Below are 16444 nucleotides of genomic sequence, written 5' to 3' on the forward strand. Positions count from 1 at the left end.
TCAGCAGGATATGGCCATATGGTCTTAAGTTTGTCTGAACCAAGCAGAGAACTAAACTACTTTGCCCTTTTAAAGGTTGACTTATTTTTGTTGATGTGTTGGTGTTCTCTGTGCATGTGACTGCAGATACTGTGGAGGCCGGAAGACTTTCGCACTGGACTTTAAGGTGGTTGAGAACCTCCTGGTATGGGTTTTGGAAGGTGAACTATGGTCCTCTGCAAGAGCAGGAAGGGCTCTGTAAGTGCTGAGTCATTTCTGCATACTTATTCTTCCCTTCGTAAGCGAACTAAGAATAATTTTCTTTCTTCCACAGACTTGGTAAAGCTCCTGTGCCTCTCCAACACCATTTTTTATTTCTTCTGCACCCTTGATTCTTTTTGTCTCAATTCATCACCAATATTCATATCACAAAGAAGTTTTACTTTCCCCCCTTCATTCTGGTATCTCCAGCATACTATTTTAATGCTGCAATACAATACGAAAGATTTTTAAATCAGAAAAGTACTGCATTATTTATGTCTGGTACACATGTATTTATAGCATCAGGGATTTGGAAAATATACAAAAATGAGAGCTTCAATCACTTCTCTCTCTCTTTTTTAAAAGATTTGTTTATTTATTATATATAAGTACAGTCACTTTCTTCAGACACATCAGAAGAGGGCACCAGATCTTATTACAGATGGTTGTGAGCCACCATGTGGTTGCTGGGAATTGAACTCAGAACCTCTGGAAGAGCAGTCAGTGCTCTTAACCACTGAGCCATCTCTCCAGCCCAATCACTTCTCTTTTAATTTAATATGCTTGGTGTTAGATGAGAGTACCAGGGACATCGATTGTCCTTGGAGAACAGTATCTAGTGAAGCACTTCAGTTATTCTATGTTGGCTCCTGAAAAATTAGTGCACAGATCATCAGAATGGGTTATCCCCCAAGGGAACTTGTCAGAACTGTATGATTCCAAAGGGTACGCCCTTTTTTGTTGTTGTTGGTTTTGTTTTGTTTTGTTTTTCTGTTTCTTTAAATTTTTTAATTTTATTGAAGAGTTCCCCCTACCCCGTGGTGTATATTCAAGATGGCATCAGCTATGGGTACCAAGGTACAAAAAAGTCACTCCAAGGAAACTGAGAGACCTGTGGAAGCTTTGAGGGGGAGATGTAGCAGCAGAGGGCACGTCTACACAGAGTGCAGTATCTCTGGAAAAACAACAAAAAGGCATGTCTTATGGGAAGATGTTCCTAAAATGTGGCCTCGTAGCATGGATGGAACGGAGCCCCACAAAGAGGAGAAGAGCAAAACCTAATGTTGTGGCCGTTGTGACAGGATGGGAACGCAGCTGTGGCAGATAAAGAAGCACGCCATTGCCAAGTTGGCCCAGCTTGCAGCATGGAGCTGTTGCTTGTCCTGATTACACTGCTGCACCTAGGAGAGCACAGTGCTGTGGCACTGCCCCTTTGATTACGCCAAAACCATCGAGACAGCCAGTGCTGGGTGCAGGGAGTTTTGCAGTGGCCTGGAGCTCACACAGATTGTGCCTCAGCTGTAGGGTCACCCTGACACTGGGCAACAACAGCAAAGCCTAGATAAAGCCTTAGCGACAATCCAGCATTTACCAGAAACCTGGAATGAGACCAGTGGCTTGTTGCGATAACCACTCGCGTGTAAAGCTTTTTGGGCAAAACGGGCAGCTTACAATGCCACTTTAACAGGTGAATTTGCAATCGAGAGAAGCAGAGGTAGCAATAGGTGTGAGAATGTGGCTGTGCTGGACAAGGGTGGACAAAGGAGCGTGCTGTGGCCAAGTAGGGCTGGCAGGGTGCTGTGCTCTGAGCAACAGCAAGATATCCGACGTGAGGAATGGTTTGTTTTATGCCTCCTTGAAAGATTTCCGTGGTCCATGCGGCCACTGGAGGCCATTTTGGTGTCTGTGGTTCATGCCGCAACCAGGATAGTGCTGGTTTCCATGATCCGCGCTGCCACCAGGGACCGTGTTAGCCTGTGTCTGCTGTCCAGAGGCTGTGTGGTCTATGGTCGATGTCTGTGGCCTCTGCTATCACTGGAGACCATGTGGAAGTCCATGCTCTCTGCTGTCTCTGGTTGTCGTGGGCAGTGAAGCTTCTTTTGCAGTGGAGGAGATGACTGTAGGGTTAGAACTGAGAATGAGAGACACTGAAGGCCTTTGTGACAGTCCTCCTCCCCACCAGAAACAGTCCAGTAGGAAGCTGGTGAAGAGAGTCCTCTAAAGTCCTGAAAAAGATGCTAAAGTGTAGCTCTTTACAGTTGGTGGCTTCTGGTGCTGATGGAGTGAGAGAACCACTCTGTTATCTTTAAAGGGCTGATCAGTTTGACCACGTTCCCATGAGCATATGTGTAATACAAATTGTCCAGCTGTGGGTGTCTATGCTGGCTCTCATCCAGCGTAAGAAGAAGCTTCTCCTATGGTGAGCAGAAAACAGATCTATGAGTATAGTGGTCATCAGAAATACTTAATTGCAATGTTTCTTTTTTTTTTGAAAAAATATTTTATTGGGTTTTCTCTGTACTTATATTTCAAATGTTATCCCCTAAAATCTGCTTCCATCCCCACTCCCCCTCCACTTGCTTCCATGAAGGTGCTCCCTCTCCCAACTACCCTCTCCACCTCAGTGCCTTGGCATTCCCCTACACTGGGAAAACCAGCCTTCACTGGACCAGAGGCCTCTATTCCCACTGATACCAGACACGGCTATCCTCTGCTGCATATGCAATGGAGCCATGAGTCTCTCCATATGTGCTCAATGGTTGGTGTTTTAGTTTCTGGGAGCTGTGGAGGGTTTGGTTGGTTGATAATGTTGTTTTTCCCATGACGTTGCAGCTCCTTCAGTCCTTTCTCTAGCTCTTTCATTGGGGTCCCTGTGTTCAGTCTGATGGTTACCTGCAAGCATCCTCAACTGTATCTGTATGACTCTGGCAGAACCTCTGAGGAGGCATCCATATCTGGTTCCTGTCAGTAACTACTTCTTGGCATCAGCAATAGTGCTTGGGTTTGGTGGCTGCATATGGGGTGGATCCCCAGGTGAGACAGTCTCTGTAGATCTTTTCTTCAATCCCTGCTCCTCTATTTGACCTTGTATTTCCTCCCCCGAGTGTTTTGTTCTCCATTCTAAGAAGAAATGTGGTATCTACATTCTGTCCTTCCTTCTTTTTGAGCTTCCTAAGGTCTGTGCATTTTTATAATGTTTCTTTAGCAAAACAATAGTGTTTTGTTTTCTCTATCTAGTATCAGATTCTTTGATGGGCTCCTCTATAGAGTGAGCTTTACATTCAATCACATAGTGATTGGTTACTCCCACATTTGTGTGGGTATTGTACCAGTATATCTCATAGACAGGTTACCATTTTAGTGACAGTGTTTTTAGCTAAGTTGTTAATTATCTTTTCCCTTTAGTAACATGCAGGGTACCTTCCAGTATCATCAACTCTAGTCATTAATCAAGCATCAGTTTGACTTCTCTGTGTTGTCTTCAGCAACAGGGCTTAACCATCAGTTTGTGATGAGCAATAGCCTGAGTGAGCAATAGCCTGAGATATCTGTGGTTTTCGTGAGTTCCCACTGGTGAATGACTCAATTAAATGTAACACATTCCTTGCATTGGACGTCTCACTCGGTGGTGTAATACCTCTACTTAGGGCTTTGTTTCCACAGTTATTTAGTGACTCCATGTAGATTCTTTTTATTTATGTATATATTTTAGGAAGCTTCAGCAGAAGCTGCTTTTCCTCAAATGTCCCCAGTGTCAGCTTCCTTCTCCCCCTTTCCTCTTTTCTTTTCTCTCTGATTTTTTATCTCGTTTTATCCTCCCAACAAGAACACATCTCCTAATAGTGCCAGTCCTTAAGAGCCTATGGGGGCCTTTTGCGTTCAACTTAGTAGAAATGATAGCAAAGTCCCTAAAGCCAACAATTCATAAATAGGATCTTAAGAAGCTGAAAAACTTTTGTATGGTTAAGGACACCATCATTTGGGCAAAGGTTACAGGCTACAAATGGGGAAAAATCTTTACTAGTTACACATCTGATACAGGTTTAGTATCTAAAACATATCATGAACTAAAAATACTGGACATCAAAAAGAAAAAAAAAGACAATTAAGAACTGGGTAAAAGCTAAGTACTGAGTTCTCATGGCTGAGAAACACTTGAGATGTTGTACCTCCTTATCCACCAGGGAAGTGAAAATTAAAACCACTTTGACATTTCATTTTATATCAGTTAGAATGTCCAAGATCAATAAGAGAAATGACAGATTATACTGGCAAGGATATAGGGGCAGGAAAAAACTTACTCATTGTTGCTGGGGGTACATCAGTGGGGTAGTTTCTCACGAAACTGGGAATAGATCTTCTTTAAGATCCAGCTATACCATTCTTGGGCATATACCCCCAAAACTCTGAATTCTACCTTAGTGATTCTCAATCTTCCTGAGATTGAGAAACTTTTTAATATAGTTCCTCATGTGATAAACACCCACCTTCATTGCTACTTCTAACTTTAATTTTGCTGCTGTTATGAATTGTAATGTAAACATATGTATTTTCTGATAGTCTTATGGGACAGCTACAAAAGGATCCTTCAACTCCAAAGGGATCATGACCCATAGGTTGAGAATGACTGTTCTTTCCCAGGAGATTCATACATATAATTGTTGCAGTTAATGTTGGTAGTTGTGTTGGTATCTTGACACAAATTCAAGTCATCTGGAAAGAAGCAACATCGACCGAGAAAGTAACTCCATCAGATTGGCCTACAAGAAAGACTGATGTGTGAGGGCTCAGCCTATTACAGGTATTACTGTTTTGCAGGTGATCCTTGGTTATATAAAAGGGCAAGCTGAACAAGCCAGGGGAGCATGCCTGAGAGCAGTAAACGTCATCCTTCATGATTATAACACACACACACACACACACACACACACACACACACACACACCCCTAGTTGCTTTTGGTCATGACATTTATTAGTGAAATAAGAAGCAAACTAGACTAGTAAATAACTTGACAGAATCTAGAATTCTTGTAGAGATAAGCCTTTAGATATGCTTATGAGGAATTTTTAGATTAGACTAATAAGTGTGGACAGAGCCCCAATAAAAGGGGGTGGCACCATTTCTTAGGCTGGGATCTTAGACTGAATAAAAGGGAGAGAGCAAATTAAGCACAGTCAAAGCTTTTTCCTTTTGACTAGTGACTCAACATGACGAGCTACTCCAAGCTTCTGCTATAATAACTTCCTTGTCATGACACAGAGCACTCTTAAAGTGTGAGCCAAAACAAACCTTTCCTTACGTTGCATTTGCTAAATATCCTGTCATAATGATTAGACAAATATCCAACACACCAATAAAGTTAGAAAGGTGCCGTGGTTGAGCATAAAGTAGAAATCCATGGCGTTTCTTCTGGTCAACTTTTCGAATTTTATAGCTTCTAATTTAATAATATATTACACCAGAGAACTAGGAACTTGCCTTGGTGGACTCAGAGTCAATACTTTATAATATTAATTGCAAATGGTGCCAAAGACACTGAGAGAATAGAATCAGTATTTGTTTGAGACTATTTTTAATACATGTGTGTCATGATTACTCTGAATTATTCTTCAATAAATATTATTTTTATATTATAGTTATTACAGCCCTGAACATAAATGAATAATGTATCTCCAAAGTCATTATTTGAAAGACTGGTTGGAGAGGCTAGACATGTATAACCAGTTCAGTCTCAACAATGACATCCAAAAAACCATTCTAGACTTCTCCTTACCTTCATTTCTATGCAAGAATAGAGCAGAGCATGAAGGTACAGAGTAAAGGAAGCTGGTAGAAATCCAACATTCTCTGGGTGCCCGTGTGAATCACTTCTGATTCATACATGTGCTTTCATAGTGTTAATAATGAAGGATATTTGGAGATAGAAAAGATTAGAGTAATTTTGAGCTCATTAAATTATAGGTTGACATCTTTTATGAGGATTTATTTTCCTGGTACAGCATGTTTCCAGGCTTTTGTTCTGCATTATTTTTGGCTTAGATTTTAAATCCTCCAATCATGAAAAATCAAATGTAGGTTTTTGGACCTGCTGCTCTGTAATTAGCGATTGTAATGAGAATGTCTTTTAGGATTCTCTGGTGTGTCTGTACTAGAGAACAAAGGACAGAGTTCAGCTACCAACTAGAGAGCATTCATGGGACAAACCTAGGCCCCCTAAACATATGTAACAATTGTCTAGCCTGATCCTCTTGTGAAACCTCTAACAGCAGGAACAGGAGCTGTCTCTGACTGTGTTGCCTGTTTTTGGATCCCTTTCCCTAACTGGAAAGCCTTATCTCACCTCAGCAGAAGAATATGTACCCAATCCTACAACAACTTGATATGCCAAGGATTTTTGATATCAATGGGAGGTCTCTCCTTCTGTGAGGAGAAAGGGGGTGGATATAGGGGAAGGGGAGGTGGAGAGGAGGGAAGGGATGATCTGATCAGTATGTAAAGTAACTAAATAAATTAATAAAAAATTAAAAAAATAAGAATAAAGTTCAGCCCATAGTTCACAAAATTCAGAATCTATTTTCAAATAAGCTCATGGAAAGGATTAAGGTATTGAATGGCTATAAAAAAGCTCTATTTTTTAAAGATGAGGAACTGTTTAAAAAGGTGATCTTGTGGAAAACAGAGAAGCTACCGAAGATACAAAAATGTTGCCTCAAGTCTTTAGAAATCTGAGGAGAACCAGAACACTGGTGCTTCTCAAAAGAAGATGCACACACGTTCATGTTTGACTCTCTGCTGCTGGGAGGAAAGTGAGGCTCAGCAAGGGGCGGGACCAGAGGACCTCACAGACAAGACTTGTGTCCTCTATCCCAGTAGGATCTCACTCAGGCAAGATGTGAAATCTTGGTTCTCAATAGGAGTACTGGGCAGAGGGCCACTGGAGAAGGTCTGTTTTAGTCTGGCCAGCTGCTGCTCCCTTTCTTTTCCTTCGGGCATTTCTCTGCAGTATCTAAGAAGACGGTTCTGGTTCTCAGGATTGACGAATCAGTTCTTTCCAGTCTTGAAGTCAACAGCTTGTCTGGGAAAGAGAGCAGCACAAGAGAGAAGCTTCTTCTGAACTCTTGAAATAAAACACAAGCTCCTATGGCTGACATTCATAAAGGCTATGCTTGGTGGCTCTCATATTTAAGAAGCAAGCAAAAAAGGAAACAACCAGACAGCAAGTTCCTGTGCAAAGTACCAAAACCCTGGCAAGCCATGTTTTCCCATGCTACTACTGGTTCCTAATCAAATGGGTTCTCAGAGCCCACACACCATTAAAGTGGTTGTGGTAAGGGTTGCACTTTCCCATTCATTTCCCCACGTTTTATTTGTGGAAAATCGTACCACTTTTTATTTTGAACTAACAGTACACACACGGGATAGTATCTTTGCAATTTAATTCATGTGAATGTGCAATTATCTCTTGGAATAATTTTGTGGGGATTGGCTCTGCTAAAATCCACAATATGCTCAGTCAGGCTTCACATAAAATGATGTAGTAGCTGTATTAATCTGTTCATATTCTGCTCTGTTATAGCACCTTTAGATTACTTAGAGTGCTGAATAGAGTATAAATGTTGTGTAAATAGTTCAGGTATTGTATAACTTAGAGGATAAAGATATGGAACAAAAACAAGTTCAGAATAGATAGAAGTTTTTATTTTTATTTTTTTCCAGTTACTTTCCTTGGTGGCTGGTTGTGTCCAGATCTTTGAGCTTTGCAGTTATACATACCATCTTTTGGACATGAGTAAGAAAATGCCTAAGATGAAGTTGGAGAAACAGGAAGATCAGCAATAACAATCTGAATTTGGAAGTGCTGTCTGAACTTAAATTCTTTAATTATACATCTAGAACGGCCCGGGTGCTTGCAAAATGCTCATTCCTGGATCCCGGCCTACGCTGACACAATTACAGTCTCTGGAAGCAGAAAAAGAACAGGAGTTTGTAACCAGAATCAGATGATTCTTTTACTCACAACAGTGGGAACATTTGGTTTGAAATGTGTTATGGCTTTGAAACTAGAATTTTCTCATCTCAAACTAATTGTTACAGAATCAAAGATAGGCAATACTTTTGTAACCTTGATAGTTCTTAAGGATTACCTAGTAAATAAATCCTAGGAGAAAATATGATAAAAATAGTTAATTTGGGTGGAGAATATTTGTCCTGTAAAATACAGTACTACAAAACCAGAAAGTCACAAAAGTAGAATATTTTGGAAAAAAAATATCTGATAATAGGCATGTCTATGATATACAGTAACTTATAGTTCAATATAAATGATAAACCTATGGTATTAAAAACAGGTTTTAAAAAAATTGTAGACATTTTATTAAGTAAATTGTATGAGCAACAAATAAAAATATGAAAAGATGTTCGACATTGGTTATTAAGAAAGTAAAAATCAAAATTATGAGGGGGAATTTTCATCAAGGGGGGACATGTGGATATTTTTTATATTTTAAATTAATTGATTTATTATAAATGTATGTATATGAAAGCCCCAACATGTGTATAGAGCTTAGAAGATAATGTGATAATTGGTTTAAACATTTGTGTCCCAGAATTTAAACGCAGATTGTGAGTTTGGTGATATCTGTTGAGCCATTTTGTCAGCTGTATTTATTTTAATACATATCTTAAGTAGACATTATATTCTGCTTAAATAAGAACCTCACTACCAGGCATGCTTTACTTTTTAAAAATTTATTGGTCAATGAAATCATAGATTATAAAGCATTACAGGTTATTGGCATTCAAAACTTCTGTAAGGTGAAGGACACTGTCATCAGGATAAAACAGCAACCCATAGATTGGGAAAATATCTTTACCAATCCTACTTCTGATACAGGGCTAATATTCAATATATACCAAGAACTCAAGAAGTTAGACTCCAGAGAACCAAATAACTCTAAAAACCAAATAACCCTATTTAAAAATGGGGTATAGAGCTAAACAGGGAATTCTCAACTGAGGAATTTTGAATGGCTGAGAAGCACCTAAAGAAATGTTCAACATCCTTAGTCATCTGGGAAATGCAAATCAAGACAACTCTGAGATTCCACCTCATACCACTCAGAATGGCTAAGATCAAAAACTCAGGTGACATTAGATGCTGGCAAGGATATTGAGAAAGAGGAACACTCCTCCATTGTTGGTGGTATTGCAAGCTGGTACAACCACTCTGGAAATCATTCTGGCAGTTCCTCAGAAAATTGGAAATAGTTCTACCTGAGGACCCAGTTATTCCACTTCTGGGCATATACCCAAAAGATGCTCGAACATATAACAAGGACACATATTCTACTATGTTCACAGCAGCCTCATTTGTAATAGTCAGAAGCTGGAAAGAACCCAGATGTCCCTCAACAAAGGAAAGAATACAGAAAATGTGGTACATTTACACAATGGAGTACTACTCAGCTATTAAAAACAATGTGTTCATGAAATTTGCATGCAAATGGATGGAACTTGAAAATATCATCGTGAGTGAGGAAACCCAGTCACAGAACCAATACATGGTATGTACTCACTGATAAGTCGATATTGGCCAAAGAGAAACTTGGAATACCATGATACACCTTATAGACCATATGAAACCCCAGAGGAAAGATGACCACACCAATGTCTGGATGCTTCAGTCCTTCTTAGAAGGGGGACAGGCATAATCTCAGAAAGTAGAGGGACAGAGGAATCTGGGAGAGCATTAGGGAGAGGGAAAAAGTGGGTGCAGTTCAGATATGGAGGAGATGGGGGAGAAGTACAGAGTGAGAATAGCAGTGGGGGAGGGGATTTCTGGGTAGCCACTAGAAGGTCCCAGATTACAGGGATCCAAGAGGTTCCAGGACTCAACTTGGAGGACATTAGCCAAAATACCCAACAAAGGGGATACAGAACCAGTAGAGACCATATCCAGGGGATAGACATGGTCCCCGGTTGAGGGATGGGGCCTCCCATTCACCTCAGAAATATGAATCCAGAATTATTCCCGTCAAAAGGAGATTTAGGGACAAAGAGTGGAGCAGAGACTGAAGGAAAGGCCACCCAGAGACTGCCTCACCTAGGGACCCATCCCATCCACAGACACCGAACTCAGACACTATTGCTGATGCCAAGAAGTGCTTTCTGACAGGAGCATGGCATAGCTTTCCCCTGAGAGACTGTGCCAGGGCCTGACAAATACAGATGCATTCAGCCAACCATCGGACTCAGAGTGGGGACCCCAGTGGAGGAGTTGTGGCAAGGACTGAAGGAGCTGAAGGGGTTTCCAACTCCATAGGAAGAACAACAATATCAACCAACCAGCCCCTCCCACAAAGCTCCCAGGGACTAAATCACCAACCGGAGGGGACCCATGGCTCCAGCTGGATATGTAGCAGAGGACTGCATCTTTGGGGATCACCGGGAGGGAAGCTCCTTCGTTCCATGAAAAATCCAAGACCCAGGGTTGGGGAATGATAGGGTGATGAGGCAGGAGTGGGTTGGTGGATGGGGAAGCACCCTCATAGAGGCAGTGGGTAGAGGGGAGGATATAGGGGGTTTTTGGAGGGGAAACTGGGAAGGGGGTAACATTTGAAATGTCAATAATTAAAATAATCAATAAAGATGCAAAAATATTAAAAAAATGAAGATCACTAAAATTTGAAGAACAAGAACTCAAACAATCCCATCAATGAATAGGACAACGAGATGAAATAAACAATGAAACAAATTACATTTATTTCCTTTTCATATCAGTGTGCGAGTAATTAAGACAAGGAACAACAAATCTGTGGAGAAAACTGGACCACTGTGATGAGAACACAGAGTGTAGCTACTGTGGCAGTCAATATGGAGGTCTTTGGGAACAACTAAAAATTAATCTACCATATGATCCAGTGATATCATTCCTAGCTATGTACCCCAAGAACTCCAAGTCAACAAGCCACAAAAATACATTCACATCAATGTTTCTTGCAGCATTATTTACAATAGCTATGCTGTGGAATGGATCTACATGTCTAAAGGCAGAGGAATGGGTGAAGAAATGGATATATACGTACAATGGGTTTTTTCAGTCATAAAGAAGAATGAAATTTTGTCATTTGCAGGAAATTGAGTGAAATTGAAGATATAAAGAAAAATAAGCCAGTTTCAGAAAGAAGAATATTTTCTGTTGCTTATGTTTTTAAGATTTTATACCACCAAGAAATTTTTTTTTTCACTGTTACACAGAAACCCAGGTAGAATGCACAGGCCCTGTGCAGGTCTTTACCAGGTCCTCTGGGTGTGTATTATGACTTCCAGTTTAGTGTTTTTATGGGATTCATGAGTGTGTTAATGAGTGTGTCTGATTCTTGTGCCTTTTCTTGAGGTCTTTTCCCTATGTTGATTTTTCTTGCCCACATCCAATGTACTGGTGTTTGTTTTATCTCATACTTTATTATTAAAAGCTTTCATAGGGTTACATAAAATCGTGTATGTGTGAATGGCATGAAATTAGAAGAAAGACCATCTAAAGGAATAAAGTGGACTAATGGAAGGTGGAGGGATAAGAATTGATTTTGCAGAATCTTGGGCGGGAGGTATGTTTATGTACAATATACCTTGTTGACAATGTCCATATGTGAATCATGTAGTGATGCATACAGCATATGCATTATGATACATACAATGAAAATTGAAAAAAAATCAAGAAGAAGTCCAGAATATGAATATAAATTTGAGACTCATGAGTGTATGCATTGTATTCAAAGCTATGGATTGAGATAAAGTTACTAAGAAAATTATCAATTTATGTATCTGCGGATAATAAACCAGAGAAACAAGTCTTACAGCATCTCAGTGTTTAGAACACAGAAGTGAAAAGGAACCAGCAGACAAAAACTAAGCACTACAAAGAATTGGTTCCATGTGTTGTCCCAGAGCCCAGCGATACATGTGCTTCAGAGAAAAGTGAGTGCTTCAGCTGCACCAACAACACCATGTTTGAAAGGAGCCATTTCCTCTTGATAAAGCATTTGGCTCTGCTGCTGAGAATGGTAAGAATAGGTGCAGACTCGGAGTTCCTGTCTACAGGATGGACTACAATGGAGTGTAGGTTAGAGGGATTAAAAAACGGGAGAGAAAAGGTAGCGGCAAGAAAAAGCAATGGTGTCATTTTAAGGCTCGCAAGAAAAGGAGTCATCAGAGGAAGAAATGTTAATGGCAACAAAGGGCGATATTTTTTTTGGAATGACATCCTTGAGCAGGAAAATGTTAATTGTTCCTAGTCAACACATTGAATTATCCACAGTTTGTGCATGTAAATGGGAAAAGTAGAAGGATGCACACATTCTCTCTCTCTCTCTCTCTCTCTCTCTCTCTCTCTCTCTCTCTCTCTCTCTCTCTCTGTGTGTGTGTGTGTGTGTGTGTGTGTCTGTCTCTCTGTCTCTCTCTGTCATGAACACCTACAAGCACAAGCAGATACACATCATGGTGGTAACTTATAGGAACTTTTTTTCTATTTATGTTTCTTTTCTCAGCTCAGCACCCATGCTCAATTTTATATGGCTAACAGAAAACAAACTCAGAGGTACTTTGAAGATTTTTTTTTTTTTCTCACAGTGCTTTGGGCATTTCTTTTTTTTTAAGACCCTTACAGATCTTTTGCTTATGTATCAGTTTTTAATTTTGTTTTTATAAGTTGTCTCCCTCTCCCCCTCTCTGCTCCCTGCACTCTGCTCTTTCTTTTCTTATGGCCTGGTCCAGGCTCTAGCCATATTTAGTCTATTTCTTTCTCTCTCTTCTGTAACCTCTTCCAGATGCTAGTGGATGTTCTCTCTCCTTCCTCCCTCTCTCTCTCTGTCTCTCTCTCTGTCTATCTCTGTCTCTCTGTCTCTGCCTCTGTCTCTCTCTCTCTCTCTCTCTCTCTCTCTCTCTCTCTCTCTCTGTCTCACACACACACATACACACACACACACACACACACACACCTACAATAAAACCCTTTTCCTTATCCATACCATGGAGTGGTCATTCCATCAGTTTATACAGTTAATCTGACGTTTGCCAGCACTGAGCCTGGTGTCAGCTAGACCAGCTTCTGAAGCTCTTTATTGCTACTGAGCCCATGAAGGCTACGTAAGTGATGCTCAAGTTTCAGTGGAGACCAGAGGATACTGGTGATGATACGACTCGAACATTTGCTGAGGAAGCTACAGGCAGTAGAGTCAGCCCGTGAAAGGAGCTCAGGCTGTAGGCCACAGAATTGGAGAGGTTTGAATTGGAGTGGTGTTTGAAGCCCACATGATACTTCCAAGAGCACCAGATGAAGGATACACAGCTGCAGAATTTGGTGTTTGCTCTGCTGGGATTTAATCTTGTTTGGTCTAATCTACCCTTGCTATTTTCTGTTTCTCCCATTGGAGTGAGAATACTTACTCTGCGCCATTGTATACTGGAAATACGTAACTAGAACTTTTTATTTTACAACGACTCAGTTTGTCTTGAGCTTCACAAAAGACTTGGACTTTTCAACAGAGTTGGGTCTGCTAAAGACTACAAGAAGTTTTTGAGATAAACAATACATTTTGCCTCATGAGATGAAAATGAGACTTTATGGGGCAAGGGTGGGATGTTATGATTAAAATGGTTTTTTTCGATTGACAAGGATCACACTTGTTTTGGTAACTATTCAGTGTCAACTTGATTGGGTTTAAGATCACATAGGAAACAGTCCTTTGGAACATCTGAAGGCATTTCCTGAAAGATTATACCAAGAAGGAAGACCACCATGAATGTGCATGTCATAATTTCATGATTTTGGATCCTAGGATAGAAAAGGTAAGTGAGCTGAGCACAAGCCCTCATCTCTCTCCGTAGATAGGATGTCACATGACTCCCATGTTCCCAGTGCCATGCCTTCTTATCAAGACGTACCTTCAAATTCTGTACTGCGTCTTTAAACTACTTCTTGCCAGGCATTTGGTCACAACAATTAGAATGGTAACCAATTCAGGCCTAATGTCTGATTGAAGCCTCTGTCTCCGTCAGTGTTATATTACCGTGAAAAGATGTCATGACCACATGACCGCAGTGGTTATAAAGAGAAGCATTTAATAGGACAGTGTTTAGTTTCAGCAGTTCTATCCATCTTTCTCATGTCAGGGAGCACAGCGACATATAGACAGATATGATAGCTGAGAGTTTTACATCTCAAGGACGCCTTCTTGTGCAGGCAGTAGGAAGAGAGAAGAAACTGAACCCAGAGAGAGCTTTGGGCCCCCCCATTTTTAAAAATGGATATTTTATGTATTTACATTTCAAATGTTATCTTCTCTCCCCCTCCCATCCCCTCATCTCCTTGTTACCCTGAAGATGCTCTCACTCCCACCTCATCGCCCTGGCATTCCCCTACACTGGGGAAATGAGCCTTCACAGGACCAAAGGCTTCTCCTCCTATTGATGCCAGACAGTGCCATCCTCTGCTACATATGCAGCTGGAGCCATGAGGCAGTAGTAAGATGGCAGAAGTGAGCTGCTATTGTTAGTGATGGGACAAGACACGAAACACTGAGCATATATTTGTAAAGGTGTGTTTATGAGAAGGAGAAAATTCGGGCTATTTATATTTTAGAGACACAGATCTTAAACATTCTACTGTATTACTTTAATACTTAAATATGCATATATTTTAAAGTGATTTGCTTTTAAATGAGTGAATATTATCAAATCCCAACTAATCTGCCTGCTATCTATCTACATACCTACCTATCTATCTATCTATCTATCTATCTATCTATCTATCTATCTGTCTATCATCTAGCTATCTCTTCTCCTTGTCTGAGGAGAAAAAAGTATTCCTGAAATATCATGAGTCTAGTTGGTTTATTATATAAAGCACAGCAACACACAAAATAGAAAATAATATTTGAATCTCCCATATTCTTATTTCAGGAATCATTGCTATAAACCAAATATCATATTTTGGCAGAACATTTGATAGTTTGTATGAAAAGATAGTTTGTATCACGAGCTATATATTCTTGCATGCTCTAGACTCAGAAAGGGGTTTGCTTGAAGACAGTAGCTACTAATTGGGTCCTGTTGTTGTCTCGGGGTTGTTGAAACAAATGAGAATAAGTTGACTAGATTGTAAACTGTCTATGTGTTAATATCTCTCTATCCATTTATATATCCCCATCATTTCCATAGTTGTTGAGATGTCACAGCGTGAGTCTGAAAAGGGGCCACTTATTACTCATAAATCACAGGGTGCTTTATGTTGCCAAATGGAGCAGGAGTCTTGTAGGAAGGTGCTTTTCTCTCTCTCTCTCTCTTTCTCTTTCTTTCTTTCTTTCTTTCTTTCTTTCTTTCTTTCTTTCTTTCTTTCTTCCTTCCTTCCTTCTGTCCTTTCTTACTTTCTTTCTTTATAATAATGAGAATAGTAATTTCACTCATAAAGGCTGTGACCATTCAGGCCACAGCAGATACTTGGGGTATTTATTGTCTATTGCAAGAGTTTAAAACCGGAATTAACAGATATAAAGCTATTTTTGAATTCATTATGGATAAACAATAGAATTAAACACTATATAGCATGAATCACTGTGAAATATGAATGAGAAAGATCTTCAATATAGAGTAAGTAAATATATTAGTGAAGAAAAAAGTAAAAAGAGAAGCTATTAACTTGATAATGAGGAGACAAGTAAGTGTTTTGAGGGAGGGTAGCTGGGAGAGGATGGATGGAGAAAAGGGAGGGAGCGGTAATGTAATTATTTCAACTAATAACATTTTTTTTGATAATAACATTTTTTTAAAAAAAGAAATAAATATAGGAGAGAAAGTTTACTAAAGAACAAGTCTGCCTAGAGTAAGAGAACATCAATACATTTGCAACTAATTAACTATGTTCTAGTCTTCTCAGTTTGGAGTCTCTCTAGAAAAGAGTAATAGAGAGGACAAGGCAGAGACTGCCATACTTCCTGGGACCATTTCTGAAAGGGAGTCACTTTCTATCAGTTTCACAAAGAACGATAATAACTCTGACCTTGAGCACTATCACCAGTGAACTTTTGTTCACTTACTATCATAGCTCCTTTTCTCAAGTCTTCCATCCCATGGGAGAGAATGCGAGGTGTGAAGAGCACTTGGTGCCCTGGGAGAGGCTCCATTGTTTGGTTACCAGTACTCATGTCAGATAGCTTACATCTTCAGGGCATCTGATGCCCTTTCCCGGTCCTCACAGATAATGGTATGTTGCTGACTACTTGACCAAGACCATTGGCTACAGGGGGAAGAATGAACAAAGTCAATGACAGAGACTCCGGGAGTAAGACAAGTGTCAAAAGTAGACTTGTTTATTGCAAGAAGTGGGCAAACCTTCATACTCCCTGCTCTAGCATCTCATTGGCTCT

General features: G+C 40.1%; 1 pseudogene across 1 annotated transcript in view; it reads left to right on the forward strand.

Annotated features, from left to right (window-relative positions):
- Positions 1–2357: 2357 nt before the first annotated feature.
- LOC308437470 (histone deacetylase 3-like) overlaps positions 2358–16444 on the forward strand; it is a 120922-nt pseudogene continuing 106835 nt past the window's right edge. Inside the window, exon 1 of the transcript in view lies at positions 2358–2440. The product of the transcript in view is annotated as a histone deacetylase 3-like (transcript). The remainder of the gene's footprint in view (positions 2441–16444) is intronic.

The sequence above is a fragment of the Micromys minutus genome (genome assembly GCF_963924665.1).
Source record: "Micromys minutus genome assembly, chromosome: 26".
Classification (NCBI taxonomy): domain Eukaryota; kingdom Metazoa; phylum Chordata; class Mammalia; order Rodentia; family Muridae; genus Micromys; species Micromys minutus.